We start from the raw sequence: 18,671 nt of genomic DNA, 5'->3' as shown, positions 1-18,671 counted from the left end.
AGGGTAAACAACGTACCTGACATAGACATGGTGTGTAACCACTACACAAGGGTAAACAACGTACCTGACATAGACATGGTGAGTAACCACTACACAAGGGTAAACAACGTACCTGACATAGACAAGGCGTGTAACCACGATACACAAGGGTAAAGAACGTACCTGACATAGACATGGTGTGTAACCACTACACAAGGGTAAACAACGTACCTGACATCGACAAGGCGTGTAACCACTATACACAAGGGTAAACAACGTACCTGACATAGACAAGGCGTGTAACCGCCACACAAGGGTAAACAACATACCTGACATAGACAAGGCGTGTAATCACTATACACAAGGGTAAACAACGTACCTGACACAGACAAGGCGTGTAACCGATACACAGGGGTAAACAACGTACCTGACATCGACAAGGCGTGTAACCACTATACACAAGGGAAAACAACGTACCTGACATCGACGAGGCGTGTAACCACTATACACAAGGGTAAACAACGTACCTGACTAAGACAAGGCGTGTAACCACTACACAAGGGTAAACAACGTACCTGACATCGACAAGGCGTGTAATCAACAAAACGTACAACGTACCTCACATAGACAAGGCGTGTAACCACTATACACAAGGGTAAACAACGTACCTGACATAGACATGGTGTGTAACCACTACACAAGGGTAAACAACGTACCTGACACAGACAAGGCGTGTAACCACTACACAAGGGTAAACAACGTACCTGACATCGACAAGGTGTGTTACCACTATACACAAGGGTAAACAACGTACCTGACATAGACATGGTGTGTAACCACTATACACAAGGGTAAACAACGTACCTGACATCGACGAGGCGTGTAACCACTATGCACAAGGGTAAACAACGTACCTGACATAGACATGGTATGTAACCACAGCACAAGGGTAAACAACGTACCTGACATCGACAAGGCGTGTAACCACTACACAAGGGTAAACAACGTACCTGACATAGACATGGTGTGTAACCACTACACAAGGGTAAACAACGAACCTGACATAGACATGGTGAGTAACCACTACACAAGGGTAAACAACGTACCTGACATAGACAAGGCGTGTAACCACGATACACAAGGGTAAAGAACGTACCTGACATAGACATGGTGTGTAACCACTACACAAGGGTAAACAACGTACCTGACATCGACAAGGCGTGTAACCACTATACACAAGGGTAAACAACGTACCTGACATAGACAAGGCGTGTAACCGCCACACAAGGGTAAACAACATACCTGACATAGACAAGGCGTGTAACCACTATACACAAGGGTAAACAACGTACCTGACACAGACAAGGCGTGTAACCGATACACAGGGGTAAACAACGTACCTGACATCGACAAGGCGTGTAACCACTATACACAAGGGAAAACAACGTACCTGACAACGACGAGGCGTGTAACCACTATACACAAGGGTAAACAACGTACCTGACACAGACAAGGCGTGTAACCGATACACAGGGGTAAACAACGTACCTGACATCGTCGAGGCTTGTAACCACTATACACAAGGGTAAACAACGTACCTGACATCGACGAGGCGTGTAACCACTATACACAAGGGTAAACAACGTACCTGACACAGACAAGGCGTGTAACCGATACACAGGGGTAAACAACGTACCTGACATCGACAAGGCGTGTAACCACTATACACAAGGGTAAACAACGTACCTGACATCGTCGAGGCGTGTAACCATTATACACAAGGGTAAACAACGTACCTGACATCGACGAGGCGTGTAACCACTATACACAAGGGTAAACAACGTACCTGACACAGACAAGGCGTGTAACCGATACACAGGGGTAAACAACGTACCTGACATCGACAAGGCGTGTAACCACTATACACAAGGGTAAACAACGTACCTGACATCGTCGAGGCGTGTAACCACTATACACAAGGGTAAACAACGTACCTGACATCGACGAGGCGTGTAACCACTATGCACAAGGGTAAACAACGTACCTGACATAGACATGGTATGTAACCACAACACAAGGGTAAACAACGTACCTGACATCGACAAGGCGTGTAACCACTACACAAGGGTAAACAACGTACCTGACATAGACATGGTGTGTAACCACTACACAAGGGTAAACAACGTACCTGACATAGACATGGTGAGTAACCACTACACAAGGGTAAACAACGTACCTGACATAGACAAGGCGTGTAACCACGATACACAAGGGTAAAGAACGTACCTGACATAGACATGGTGTGTAACCACTATATAAGGGTAAACAACGTACCTGACATCGACAAGGCGTGTAACCACTATACACAAGGGTAAACAACGTACCTGACATAGACAAGGCGTGTAACCGCCACACAAGGGTAAACAACATACCTGACATAGACAAGGCGTGTAATCACTATACACAAGGGTAAACAACGTACCTGACACAGACAAGGCGTGTAACCGATACACAGGGGTAAACAACGTACCTGACATCGATAAGGCGTGTAACCACTATACACAAGGAAAAACAACGTACCTGACATCGACGAGGCATGTAACCACTATACACAAGGGTAAACAACGTACCTGACTAAGACAAGGCGTGTAACCACTACACAAGGGTAAACAACGTACCTGACATAGACAAGGCGTGTAATCAACAAAACGTACAACGTACCTGACATAGACAAGGCGTGTAACCACTATACACAAGGGTAAACAACGTACCTGACATAGACATGGTGTGTAACCACTACACAAGGGTAAACAACGTACCTGACACAGACAAGGCGTGTAACCACTACACAAGGGTAAACAACGTACCTGACATCGACAAGGCGTGTAACCGCCACACAAGGGTAAACAACATACCTGACATAGACAAGGCGTGTAACCACTATACACAAGGGTAAACAACGTACCTGACACAGACAAGGCGTGTAACCGATACACAGGGGTAAACAACGTACCTGACATCGACAAGGCGTGTAACCACTATACACAAGGGAAAACAACGTACCTGACAACGACGAGGCGTGTAACCACTATACACAAGGGTAAACAACGTACCTGACACAGACAAGGCGTGTAACCGATACACAGGGGTAAACAACGTACCTGACATCGTCGAGGCTTGTAACCACTATACACAAGGGTAAACAACGTACCTGACATCGACGAGGCGTGTAACCACTATACACAAGGGTAAACAACGTACCTGACACAGACAAGGCGTGTAACCGATACACAGGGGTAAACAACGTACCTGACATCGACAAGGCGTGTAACCACTATACACAAGGGTAAACAACGTACCTGACATCGTCGAGGCGTGTAACCATTATACACAAGGGTAAACAACGTACCTGACATCGACGAGGCATGTAACCACTATACACAAGGGTAAACAACGTACCTGACACAGACAAGGCGTGTAACCGATACACAGGGGTAAACAACGTACCTGACATCGACAAGGCGTGTAACCACTATACACAAGGGTAAACAACGTACCTGACATCGTCGAGGCGTGTAACCACTATACACAAGGGTAAACAACGTACCTGACATCGACGAGGCGTGTAACCACTATGCACAAGGGTAAACAACGTACCTGACATAGACATGGTATGTAACCACAACACAAGGGTAAACAACGTACCTGACATCGACAAGGCGTGTAACCACTACACAAGGGTAAACAACGTACCTGACATAGACATGGTGTGTAACCACTACACAAGGGTAAACAACGTACCTGACATAGACATGGTGAGTAACCACTACACAAGGGTAAACAACGTACCTGACATAGACAAGGCGTGTAACCACGATACACAAGGGTAAAGAACGTACCTGACATAGACATGGTGTGTAACCACTATATAAGGGTAAACAACGTACCTGACATCGACAAGGCGTGTAACCACTATACACAAGGGTAAACAACGTACCTGACATAGACAAGGCGTGTAACCGCCACACAAGGGTAAACAACATACCTGACATAGACAAGGCGTGTAATCACTATACACAAGGGTAAACAACGTACCTGACACAGACAAGGCGTGTAACCGATACACAGGGGTAAACAACGTACCTGACATCGATAAGGCGTGTAACCACTATACACAAGGAAAAACAACGTACCTGACATCGACGAGGCGTGTAACCACTATACACAAGGGTAAACAACGTACCTGACTAAGACAAGGCGTGTAACCACTACACAAGGGTAAACAACGTACCTGACATAGACAAGGCGTGTAATCAACAAAACGTACAACGTACCTGACATAGACAAGGCGTGTAACCACTATACACAAGGGTAAACAACGTACCTGACATAGACATGGTGTGTAACCACTACACAAGGGTAAACAACGTACCTGACACAGACAAGGCGTGTAACCACTACACAAGGGTAAACAACGTACCTGACATCGACAAGGCGTGTAACCACTATACACAAGGGTAAACAACGTACCTGACATAGACAAGGCGTGTAACCGCCACACAAGGGTAAACAACATACCTGACATAGACAAGGCGTGTAATCACTATACACAAGGGTAAACAACGTACCTGACACAGACAAGGCGTGTAACCGATACACAGGGGTAAACAACGTACCTGACATCGACAAGGCGTGTAACCACTATACACAAGGGAAAACAACGTACCTGACATCGACGAGGCGTGTAACCACTATACACAAGGGTAAACAACGTACCTGACTAAGACAAGGCGTGTAACCACTACACAAGGGTAAACAACGTACCTGACATCGACAAGGCGTGTAATCAACAAAACGTACAACGTACCTGACATAGACAAGGCGTGTAACCACTATACACAAGGGTAAACAACGTACCTGACATAGACATGGTGTGTAACCACTACACAAGGGTAAACAACGTACCTGACACAGACAAGGCGTGTAACCACTACACAAGGGTAAACAACGTACCTGACATCGACAAGGTGTGTTACCACTATACACAAGGGTAAACAACGTACCTGACATAGACATGGTGTGTAACCACTATACACAAGGGTAAACAACGTACCTGACATCGACGAGGCGTGTAACCACTATGCACAAGGGTAAACAACGTACCTGACATAGACATGGTATGTAACCACAGCACAAGGGTAAACAACGTACCTGACATCGACAAGGCGTGTAACCACTACACAAGGGTAAACAACGTACCTGACATAGACATGGTGTGTAACCACTACACAAGGGTAAACAACGAACCTGACATAGACATGGTGAGTAACCACTACACAAGGGTAAACAACGTACCTGACATAGACAAGGCGTGTAACCACGATACACAAGGGTAAAGAACGTACCTGACATAGACATGGTGTGTAACCACTACACAAGGGCAAACAACGTACCTGACATCGACAAGGCGTGTAACCACTATACACAAGGGTAAACAACGTACCTGACATAGACAAGGCGTGTAACCGCCACACAAGGGTAAACAACATACCTGACATAGACAAGGCGTGTAACCACTATACACAAGGGTAAACAACGTACCTGACACAGACAAGGCGTGTAACCGATACACAGGGGTAAACAACGTACCTGACATCGACAAGGCGTGTAACCACTATACACAAGGGAAAACAACGTACCTGACAACGACGAGGCGTGTAACCACTATACACAAGGGTAAACAACGTACCTGACACAGACAAGGCGTGTAACCGATACACAGGGGTAAACAACGTACCTGACATCGTCGAGGCTTGTAACCACTATACACAAGGGTAAACAACGTACCTGACATCGACGAGGCGTGTAACCACTATACACAAGGGTAAACAACGTACCTGACACAGACAAGGCGTGTAACCACGACACAGGGGTAAACAACGTACCTGACATCGACAAGGCGTGTAACCACTATACACAAGGGTAAACAACGTACCTGACATCGACGAGGCGTGTAACCACTATACACAAGGGTAAACAACGTACCTGACACAGACAAGGTGTGTAACCGATACACAGGGGTAAACAACGTACCTGACATCGACAAGGCGTGTAACCACTATACACAAGGGTAAACAACGTACCTGACATCGTCGAGGCGTGTAACCACTATACACAAGGGTAAACAACGTACCTGACATCGACGAGGCGTGTAACCACTATGCACAAGGGTAAACAACGTACCTGACATAGACATGGTATGTAACCACAACACAAGGGTAAACAACGTACCTGACATCGACAAGGCGTGTAACCACTACACAAGGGTAAACAACGTACCTGACATAGACATGGTGTGTAACCACTACACAAGGGTAAACAACGTACCTGACATAGACATGGTGAGTAACCACTACACAAGGGTAAACAACGTACCTGACATAGACAAGGCGTGTAACCACGATACACAAGGGTAAAGAACGTACCTGACATAGACATGGTGTGTAACCACTATATAAGGGTAAAGAACGTACCTGACATCGACAAGGCGTGTAACCACTATACACAAGGGTAAACAACGTACCTGACATAGACAAGGCGTGTAACCGCCACACAAGGGTAAACAACATACCTGACATAGACAAGGCGTGTAATCACTATACACAAGGGTAAACAACGTACCTGACATCGACAAGGCGTGTAACCACTATACACAAGGTTGAACAACGTACCTGACATAGACATGGTGTGTAACCACTACACAAGGGTTAACAACGTACCTGACATAGACAAGGCGTGTAACCACCATACACAAGGGTAAACAACGTACCTGAGAGCGACAAAGCGTGTAATCACTATACACAAGGGTAAACAACGTACCTGACATAGACAAGGCGTGTAACCACTACACAAGGCTAAATAACGTACCTGACATCGACAAGGCGTGTAACCACTATACACAAGGGTAAACAACGTAACTGACATAGACAAGGCGTGTAACCACTATACACAAGGGTAAACAACATACCTGACATAGACAAGGCGTGTAATCACTATACACAAGGGTAAACAACGTACCTGACATCGACAAGGCGTGTAACCACTATACACAAGGTTGAACAACGTACCTGACATAGACAAGGCGTGTAACCGATACACAGGGGTAAACAACGTACCTGACATCGATAAGGCGTGTAACCACTATACACAAGGAAAAACAACGTACCTGACATCGACGAGGCGTGTAACCACTATACACAAGGGTAAACAACGTACCTGACTAAGACAAGGCGTGTAACCACTACACAAGGGTAAACAACGTACCTGACATAGACAAGGCGTGTAACCACTATACACAAGGGTAAACAACGTACCTGACATCGACAAGGCGTGTAACCACTATACACAAGGGTAAACAACGTACCTGACATAGACATGGTGTGTAACCACTTTACACAAGGGTAAACAACGTACCTGACATCGACAAGGCGTGTAACCACTATACACAAGGTTGAACAACGTACCTGACATAGACATGGTGTGTAACCACTACACAAGGGTTAACAACGTACCTGACATAGACAAGGCGTGTAACCACCATACACAAGGGTAAACAACGTACCTGAGAGCGACAAAGCGTGTAATCACTATACACAAGGGTAAACAACGTACCTGACATAGACAAGGCGTGTAACCACTACACAAGGGTAAACAACGTACCTGACATAGACAAGGCGTGTAACCACCATACACAAGGGTAAACAACGTACCTGACATAGACAAGGCGTGTAACCACTACACAAGGGTAAACAACGTACCTGACATAGACAAGGCGTGTAACCACTACACAAGGGTAAACAACGTACCTGACATCGACAAAGCGTGTAACAATTATACACAAGGGTAAACAACGTACCTGACATCAACAAGGCGTGTAACCACTATACACAAGGGTAAACAACGTACCTGACATAGACAAGGCGTGTAATCAACACAACGTACAACGTACCTGACATAAACAAGGCGTGTTATCAACACAACGTGCAACGTACCTGACATAAACAAGGCGTGTTATCAACACAACGTACAACGCACCTGACTAAGACAAGGCGTGTAATCACTATACACAAGGGTAAACAACGTACCTGACATAGACAAGGCGTGTAATCAACACAACGTGCAACGTACCTGACATAAACAAGGCGTGTTATCAACACAACGTACAACGTACCTGACTAAGACAAGGCGTGTAATCACTATACACAAGTAAACAACGTACCTGACATAGACAAGGCGTGTAATCAACACAACGTGCAACGTCCCTGACTAAGAGAAGGCGTGTTATCAACACAACGTACAACGTACCTGACATAAACAAGGCGTGTTATCAACACAACGTGCAACGTGCCTGACTAATACAAGGCGTGTAATCACTATACACAAGTAAACAACGTACCTGACATAGACAAGGCGTGTAATCAACACAACGTACAACGTACCTGACATAGACAAGGCGTGTAATCAACACAACGTGCAACGTGCCTGACTAAGACAAGGCGTGTAATCAACACAACGTACAACGTACCTGACATAAACAAGGCGTGTAATCAACACAACGTACAACGTACCTGACATAGACAAGGCGTGTAATCAACACAACGTGCAACGTGCCTGACATAAACAAGGCGTGTAATCAACACAACGTACAACGTACCTGACACAGACAAGGCGTGTAATCACTATACACAAGTAAACAACGTACCTGACATAGACAAGGCGTGTAATCAACACAACGTGCAACGTGCCTGACATAAACAAGGCGTGTAATCAACACAACGTACAACGTACCTGACACAGACAAGGCGTGTAATCACTATACACAAGTAAACAACGTACCTGACATAGACAAGGCGTGTTATCAACACAACGTACAACGTACCTGACATAGACAAGACGTGTAATCACTATACACAAGTAAACAACGTACCTGACATAGACAAGGCGTGTCATCAACACAACGTACAACGTACCTGACATAAACAAGGCGTGTTATCAACACAACGTACAACGGACCTGACTAAGACAAGGCGTGTAATCAACACAACGTACAACGTACCTGACTAAGACAAGGCGTGTAATCACTATACACAAGTAAACAACGTACCTGACATAGACAAGGCGTGTAATCAACACAACGTACAACGTACCTGACATAGACAAGGCGTGTAATCAACACAACGTACAACGTACCTGACTAAGACAAGGCGTGTTATCAACACAACGTACAACGTACCTGACATAGACAAGGCGTGTAATCAACACAACGTACAACGTACCTGACTAAGACAAGGCGTGTAATCACTATACACAAGTAAACAACGTACCTGACATAGACAAGGCGTGTAATCAACACAACGTACCTGACATAGACAAGGCGTGTTATCAACACAACGTACAACGTACCTGACATAGACAAGGCGTGTAATCACTATACTCAAGTAAACAACGTACCTGACATAGACAAGGCGTGTAATCAACACAACGTACAACGTACCTGACATAGACAAGGCGTGTAATCAACACAACGTGCAACGTACCTGACATAGACAAGGCGTGTAATCACTGTACACAAGTAAACAATGTACCTGACATAGACAAGGCGTGTAATCAACACAACGTACAACGTACCTGACTAAGAGAAGGCGTGTAATCACTATACACAAGTAAACAACGTACCTGACATAGACAAGGCGTGTAATCAACACAACGTACAACGTACCTGACATAGACAAGGCGTGTAATCAACACAACGTGCAACGTGCCTTGTACGGAAGTTCAGTTTTATCCTGCTCGTGTCAAATTGTTGTAAACGTCTGAGACCTGCATCACTTCGGGCTTTCCTCCCACATTAAGCTGATTTAACTGGTAAACTGTTATAAGCGGCGTTAAACCTTACTCACTCGCTCACTCAAAAGGCAACCACAGCATCGAAGCTACCCCGACAGTAGCCTCCATGTTTCATGCTGAATTTGTTGGAATTTTCGAAGACACTTTTGTATTGGTTGTAAAAATCTATTGGTTGTATAAAATGAATTAGTTGTATGCAGGCATTGTTTGTATACAGATATTGGTTGTACACAAGTATTGATTGTACACATGTATTGGTTGTATGCATGAATTCATTGTACACATGCATTGGTTGTACACAGGTATTTGTTGTATAGAGGTATTGGTTGGATAGATGTATTGGTTGTATAGATGTATTGGTTGTCTACAGGTATTGGTTGTATACATGTATTGGTTGTATGCATGCATTGCTTGTATGCAGGTATTAGTTGTACACAAGTATTGGTTGTACCCACGTATTGGTTGTATGCAAGTATTAGTTGTATACAGGTATTGGTTGTACACAGGTGTTGGTTGTGCACAGGTATTGGTTGTACACAGGTATTGGCTGTATGCAAGTATTGGTTGTGCACAGGTATTGGTTGTAGACAGGTATTGGTTGTAAACATGTATTGGTTGTATGCATGAATTCCTTGTACACATGTATTGGTTGTACACAGGTATTGGTTGTATGCATGTATTGCTTGTAAAGATGTATTGGTGGTTTACATGTATTGGTTGTATACAGGTATTGGTTGTATGCATGTATTGCTTGTACACAGGTATTGGTTGTACACAGGTATTGCTTGTACACAGGTATTGGTTGTATGCAAGTATTGGCTCTATACAGGTATTGGTTGTACACAGGTATTGGTTCTATACAGGTTTTGGTTGTGCACAGGTTTTGGTTGTACACAGATATTGGTTGTACACAGGTATTGCTTGTATACAGGTATTGGTTGTACACAAGTATTGGTTGTATACAGGTATTGGTTGTACACAGGTATTGGTTGTATACAGGTCTTGGTTGTGCACAGGTATTGGTTGTACACACGTATTGGTTGTACACAGGTATTGCTTTTATACAGGTATTGGTTGTACACATGTATTGGTTGTATTCAGGTATTGGTTATACACAGGTATTGGATGTAGACAGGTATTGGTTGTACACAGGTATTTTTTTTTTGCAGGTATTTGTTGTATGCAGGTATTGGTTGTATACAGGTATTCGTTGTACACAGGTAATTGTTGTACACAGGTATTGGTTGTACACAGGTATTGGTTGTTTACAGTTATTGGTTGTACACGGGTATTGGTTGTATGCAGGTGTTGGTTCCATACAGGTGTTGGTTGCATACAGGTGTTGGATGTACACAGGTGTCTGTTGTATGCAAGTGTTGGTTGTATACAGGTGTTGGTTGTACACAGGTATTGGTTGTATGCAAGTATTGGTTGTTTGCAAGTATTGGTTGTACACAGGTACTGGTTGTACACAAGTATTGGTTGTACACAGGTATTGGTTGTATACAGGTATTGGTTGTACACACGTATTGGTTGTAAACAGGTATTGGTTGTACACAGGTATTGCTTGTATACAGGTATTGGTTGTACACAGGTATTGGTTGTATTCAGGTATTGGTTGTACACAGGTATTTGTTGTATACAGGTATTGGTTGTACACAGGTATTGGTTCTTTACAGGTATTGGTTGTACACGGGTATTTGTTGTATGCAGGTGTTGGTTGCATACGGGTGTTGGTTGTACACAGGTGTCTGTTGTATGCAGGTGTTCGTTGTATACAGGTGTTGGTTGTACACAGGTATTGGTTGTATGCAAATATTGGTTGTTTGCAATTATTGGTTGTACACAGGTATTGGTTGTACACAAGTATTGGTTGTACACAGGTATTGGTTGTATACAGGTATTGGTTGTACACAGGTATTGGTTGTACACAGGTAGTGCTTGTATACAGGTATTGGTTGTACACAGGTATTGGTTGTATTCAGGTATTGGTTGTACACAGGTATTGGTTGTACACAGGTATTGGTTGTATACAGGTATTAGTTGTACACAGGTATTGGTTGTATACAGGTTTTGGTTGTGCACATGTATTGGTTGTACACAGGTTTTGGTTGTATCCAGGTATTGGTTGTACACAGGTATTGGTTGTATTCAGGTATTGGTTATACACAGCTATTGGTTATACACAGGTATTGGTTGTACACAGGTATTTTTTGTATGCAGGTATTTGTTGTATGCAGGTATTGGTTGTATACAGGTGTTGGTTCTATGCATGAATTCCTTGTACACATGTATTGGTTGTACACAGGTATTTGTTCTATAGAGGTATTGGTTGTAAAGATTTATTGGTTGTTTACATGTATTGGTTGTATACAGGTATTGGTTGTATGCATGTATTGCTTGTACACAGGCATTGGTTGTACACAGGTATTTTTTGTATGCAGGTATTTGTTGTATGCAGGTATTGGTTGTATACAGGTATTGGTTATACACAGTTATTGGTTGTACACGGGTATTGGTTGTACACAGGTATTTTTTGTATACAGGTATTGGTTGTACACGGGTATTTGTTGTACACAGGTATTCGTTGTACACAGGTATTGGTTGTTTACAGGTATTGGTTGTACAGGGGTATTGGTTGTATGCAGGTGTTGGTTGCATACAGGTGTTGGTTGCATACAGGTGTTGGATGTACACAGGTGTCTGTTGTATGCAGGTGTTGGTTGTATACAGGTATTGGTTGTATTCAGGTATTGGTTGTACACAGGTATTGGTTGTATGCAGGTATTGGTTGTACACGGGTATTGGTTCTTTACAGGTATTGGTTGTACACGGGTATTGGTTGTATGCAGGTGTTGGTTGCATACGGGTGTTGGTTGTACACAGGTAGTGCTTGTATACAGGTATTGGTTGTACACAGGTATTGGTTGTCTTCAGGTATTGGTTGTACACAGGTATTGGTTGTATACAGGTATTAGTTGTACACAGGTATTGGTTGTATACAGGTTTTGGTTGTGCACATGTATTGGTTGTACACAGGTATTGGTTGTATCCAGGTATTGGTTGTACACATGTATTGGTTGTATTCAGGTATTGGTTATACACAGGTATTGGTTGTACACAGGTATTGGTTGTACACAGGTATTGCTTGTATACAGGTATTGGTTGTACACAGGTATTGGTTGTACACAGGTATTGGTTGTATTCAGGTATTGGTTGTATACAGGTATTGGTTGTATACAGGTATTGGTTGTACACAGGTATTGCTTGTTTACAGGTATTGGTTGTACACGGGTATTGGTTGTATACAGGTGTTGGTTGCATACAGGTGTTGGTTGTACACAGGTGTCTGTTGTATGCAGGTGTTGGTTGTATACAGGTGTTGGTTGTACACAGGTATTGGTTGTATGCAAGTATTTGTTGTTTGCAAGTATTGGTTATACACAGGTATTGGTTGTACACAAGAGTTGGTTGTACACAGTTATTGGTTGTATACAGGTATTGGTTGTACACAGGTATTGGTTGAACACGGGTATTGTTTGTACACAGGTAGTGCTTGTATACAGGTATTGGTTGTACACAGGTATTGGTTGTATTCAGGTATTGGTTGTACACAGGTATTGTTTGTATACAGGTATTGGTTGTACACATGTATTGGTTGTATTCAGGTATTGTTTGTACACAGGTAGTGCTTGTATACAGGTATTTGTTGTACACAGGTATTGGTTGTATACAGGTATTGGTTGTACACAGGTATTGTTTGTATACAGGTATTGGTTGTACACAGGTATTGGTTGTATACAGGTATTGGTTGTATACAGGTCTTGGTTGTGCACAGGTATTGGTTGTACACACGTATTGGTTGTACACAGGTATTGCTTGTATACAGGTATTGGTTGTACACATGTATTGGTTGTATTCAGGTATTGGTTATACACAGGTATTGGTTGTACACAGGTATTTTTTTTATGCAGGTATTTGTTGTATGCAGGTATTGGTTGTATACAGGTATTCGTTGTACACAGGTAATTGTTGTACACAGGTATTGGTTGTACACAGGTATTGGTTGTTTACAGTTATTGGTTGTACACGGGTATTGGTTGTATGCAGGTGTTGGTTGCATACAGGTGTTGGTTGCATACAGGTGTTGGATGTACACAGGTGTCTGTTGTATGCAAGTGTTGGTTGTATACAGGTGTTGATTGTACACAGGTATTGGTTGTATGCAAGTATTGGTTGTTTGCAAGTATTGGTTGTACACAGGTACTGGTTGTACACAAGTATTGGTTGTACACAGGTATTGGTTGTATACAGGTATTGGTTGTACACACGTATTGGTTGTACACAGGTATTGGTTGTACACAGGTATTGCTTGTATACAGGTATTGGTTGTACACAGGTATTGGTTGTATTCAGGTATTGGTTGTACACAGGTATTGGTTGTATACAGGTATTGGTTGTACACAGGTATTGGTTCTTTACAGGTATTGGTTGTACACGGGTATTGGTTGTATGCAGGTGTTGGTTGCATACGGGTGTTGACTGTACACAGGTCTCTGTTGTATACAGGTATTGGTTGTACACAGGTATTGGTTGTATTCAGGTATTGGTTGTACACAGGTATTGGTTGTATACAGGTATTGGTTGTACACAGGTATTGGTTCTTTACAGGTATTGGTTGTACACGGGTATTTGTTGTATGCAGGTGTTGGTTCCATACGGGTGTTGGTTGTACACAGGTGTCTGTTGTATGCAGGTGTTGGTTGTATACAGGTGTTGGTTGTACACAGGTATTGGTTGTATGCAAATATTGGTTGTTTGCAATTATTGGTTGTACACAGGTATTGGTTGTACACAAGTATTGGTTGTACACAGGTATTGGTTGTATACAGGTATTGGCTGTACACAGGTATTGGTTGTACACAGGTAGTGCTTGTATACAGGTATTGGTTGTACACAGGTATTGGTTGTATTCAGGTATTGGTTGTACTCAGGTATTGGTTGTACACAGGTATTGGTTATATACAGGTATTAGTTGTACACAGGTATTGGTTGTATACAGGTTTTGGTTGTGCACATGTATTGGTTGTACACAGGTATTGGTTGTATCCAGGTATTGGTTGTACAGAGGTATTGGTTGTACACAGGTATTGGTTGTATACAGGTATTAGTTGTACACAGGTATTGGTTGTATACAGGTTTTGGTTGTGCACATGTATTGGTTATACACAGGTATTGGTTGTACACAGGTATTTTTTGTATGCAGGTATTTGTTGTATGCAGGTATTGGTTGTATACAGGTGTTGGTTCTATGCATGAATTCCTTGTACACATGTATTGGTTGTAAACAGGTATTTGTTCTATAGAGGTATTGGTTGTAAAGATGTATTGGTGGTTTACATGTATTGGTTGTATACAGGTATTGGTTGTATGCATGTATTGCTTGTACACAGGCATTGGTTGTACACAGGTATTTTTTGTATGCAGGTATTTGTTGTATGCAGGTATTGGTTGTATACAGGTATTGGTTGTAAACAGGTATTTGTTGTACACAGGTATTGGTTGTACACAGGTATTGGTTGTTTACGGGTATTGGTTGTACACGGGTATTGGTTGTATTCAGGTATTGGTTATACACAGGTATTGGTTGTACCCGGGTATTGGTTGTACACAGGTATTTTTTGTATACAGGTATTGGTTGTACACAGGTATTTGTTGTACACAGGTATTCGTTGTACACAGGTATTGGTTGTTTACAGGTATTGGTTGTACAGGGGTATTGGTTGTATGCAGGTGTTGGTTGCATACAGGTGTTGGCTGCATACAGGTGTTGGATGTACACAGGTATCTGTTGTATGCAGGTGTTGGTTGTATACAGGTATTGGTTGTGCACATGTATTGGTTGTACACAGGTATTGGTTGTATCCAGGTATTGGTTGTACACAGGTATTGGTTGTATTCAGGTATTGGTTGTACACAGGTATTGGTTCTTTACAGGTATTGGTTGTACACGGGTATTGGTTGTATGCAGGTGTTGGTTGCATACGGGTGTTGGTTGTACACAGGTAGTGCTTGTATACAGGTATTGGTTGTACACAGGTATTGGTTGTCTTCAGGTATTGGTTGTACACAGGTATTGGTTGTACACAGGTATTGGTTGTATACAGGTATTAGTTGTACACAGGTATTGGTTGTATACAGGTTTTGGTTGTGCACATGTATTGGTTGTACACAGGTATTGGTTGTATCCAGGTATTGGTTGTACACAGGTATTGGTTGTATTCAGGTATTGGTTATACACAGGTATTGGTTGTACACAGGTATTGGTTGTACACAGGTATTGGTTGTACACAGGTATTGGTTGTATTCAGGTATTGGTTGTATACAGGTATTGGTTGTATACAGGTATTGGTTGTACACAGGTATTGCTTGTTTACAGGTATTGGTTGTACACGGGTATTGGTTGTATACAGGTGTTGGTTGCATACGGGTGTTGGTTGTACACAGGTGTCTGTTGTTTGCAGGTGTTCGTTGTATACAGGTGTTGGTTGTACACAGGTATTGGTTGTATGCAAGTATTGGTTGTTTGCAAGTATTGGTTATACACAGGTATTGGTTGTACACAAGAGTTGGTTGTACACAGTTATTGGTTGTATACAGGTATTGGTTGTACACAGGTATTGGTTGAACACGGGTATTGTTTGTACACAGGTAGTGCTTGTATACAGGTATTGGTTGTACACAGGTATTGGTTGTATTCAGGTATTGGTTGTACACAGGTATTGGTTGTATACAGGTATTGGTTGTACACAGGTATTGGTTGTATACAGGTTTTGGTTGTGCACAGGTATTGGTTCTACACATATATTGGTTGTACACAGGTATTGCTTGTATACAGGTATTGGTTGTACACAGGTATTGGTTGTATTCAGGTATTAGTTATACACAGGGATTGGTTGTACACAGGTATTGGTTGTACACAGGTATTTTTTGTATGCAAATATTTGTTGTATGCAGGTATTGGTTGTCCACAAGTATTGGTTGTATACAGGTATTGGTTGTACACAGGTATTGGTTGTATACAGGTTTTGGTTGTACACAGGTATTGGTTGTACACAGATATTGGTTGTACACAGGTATTGCTTGTATAAAGGTATAAGTTGTACACAGGTATTGGTTGTATTCAGGTATTGGTTATACACAGGTATTGGTTCTACACAGGTATTGGTTGTACACAGGTATTTTTTCTATGCCGGTATTTGGTGTATGCAGCTACTGGTTGTATACAGGTATTGGTTCTACACAGGTATTTGTTGTACAAAGGTATTGGTTGTACACAGGTATTGGTTGTTTACAGGTATTGGTTGTACACAGGTATTGGTTGTATGCACGTGTTGGTTGCATACAGGTATTGCTTGTATACAGGTATTGGTTTTACACAGGTATTGGTTGTATTCAGGTATTGGTTATACACAGATATTGGTTGTACACAAGTATTGGTTGTACACAGGTATTTATTGTATGCAGGTATTTGTTGTATGCAGGTATTGGTTGTATACAGGTATTGGTTGCACACAGGTATTGGTTGTACACAGGTATTGGTTGTACACAGGTATTGGTTGTTTACAGGTATTGGTTGTACACGGGTATTGGTTGTATGCAGGTGTTGGTTGCATACAGGTGTTGGTTGGACACAGGTATTGGTTGTATACTAGTATTGGTTGTTTGCATGTATTGGTTGTACACAGGTATTTGTTGTATACAAGTATTGGTTGTACACAGGTATTGGTTGTATACAGGTATTGGTTGTACACAGGTATTGGTTGTACACAGGTGTTGGTTGGACACAGGTATTGGTTGTATACAGGTAATGGTTGTACACAAGTATTGGTTGTATTCAGGTATTGGTTGTACACAGGTATTGGTTGTATACAGGTGTTGGTTGTACACAGGTATTGGTTGTATGTATGTGTTGGTTGTAGACAGGTATTGGTTGTATGAAGGTGTTGGTTGTAAACAGGTGTTGGTTTTACATAGGTATTGGTTGTATGCAGGTATTGGTTGTACACAGATATTGGATGTATACAGGTATTGGTTGCATACAGGTATTGGTTGTACACATGTATAGGTTGTACAAAGGTATTGGTTGTATAAAGGTGTTGGTTGTACAAGGGTATTGGTTGTACACAGGTGTCTGTTGTATGCAGGTGTTGGTTGTATACAGGTATTGGTTGTTTACAGGTATTGGCTGTACACAGGTGTCTGTTGTATGCAGGTGTTGGTTGTATACATGTATTGGTTGTACACAGGTGTCTGTTGTATGCAGGTGTTGGTTGTATACATGTATTGGTTGTTTACAGGTATTGGATGTACACAGGTGTCTGTTGTATGCAAGTGTTGGTTGTATACAGGTGTTGGTTGTACACAGGTATTGGTTGTATGCAAGTATTGGTTGTTTGCAAGTATTGGTTGTACACAGGTACTGGTTGTACACAAGTATTGGTTGTACACAGGTATTGGTTGTATACAGGTATTGGTTGTACACACGTATTGGTTGTACACAGGCATTGGTTGTACACAGGTATTGCTTGTATACAGGTATTGGTTGTACACAGGTATTGGTTGTATTCAGGTATTGGTTGTACACAGGTATTGGTTGTATACAGGTATTGGTTGTACACAGGTATTGGTTCTTTACAGGTATTGGTTGTACACGGGTATTGGTTATATGCAGGTGTTGGTTGCATTCGGGTGTTGGTTGTACACAGGTATTGGTTGTATGCAAA

The sequence above is a fragment of the Haliotis rufescens genome, unplaced genomic scaffold, assembly GCF_023055435.1.
Source record: "Haliotis rufescens isolate VD_foot unplaced genomic scaffold, xgHalRufe1.0.p SCAF_114, whole genome shotgun sequence".
NCBI lineage: Eukaryota > Metazoa > Mollusca > Gastropoda > Lepetellida > Haliotidae > Haliotis > Haliotis rufescens.
Note: the sequence above shows the minus strand (reverse complement) of the source record.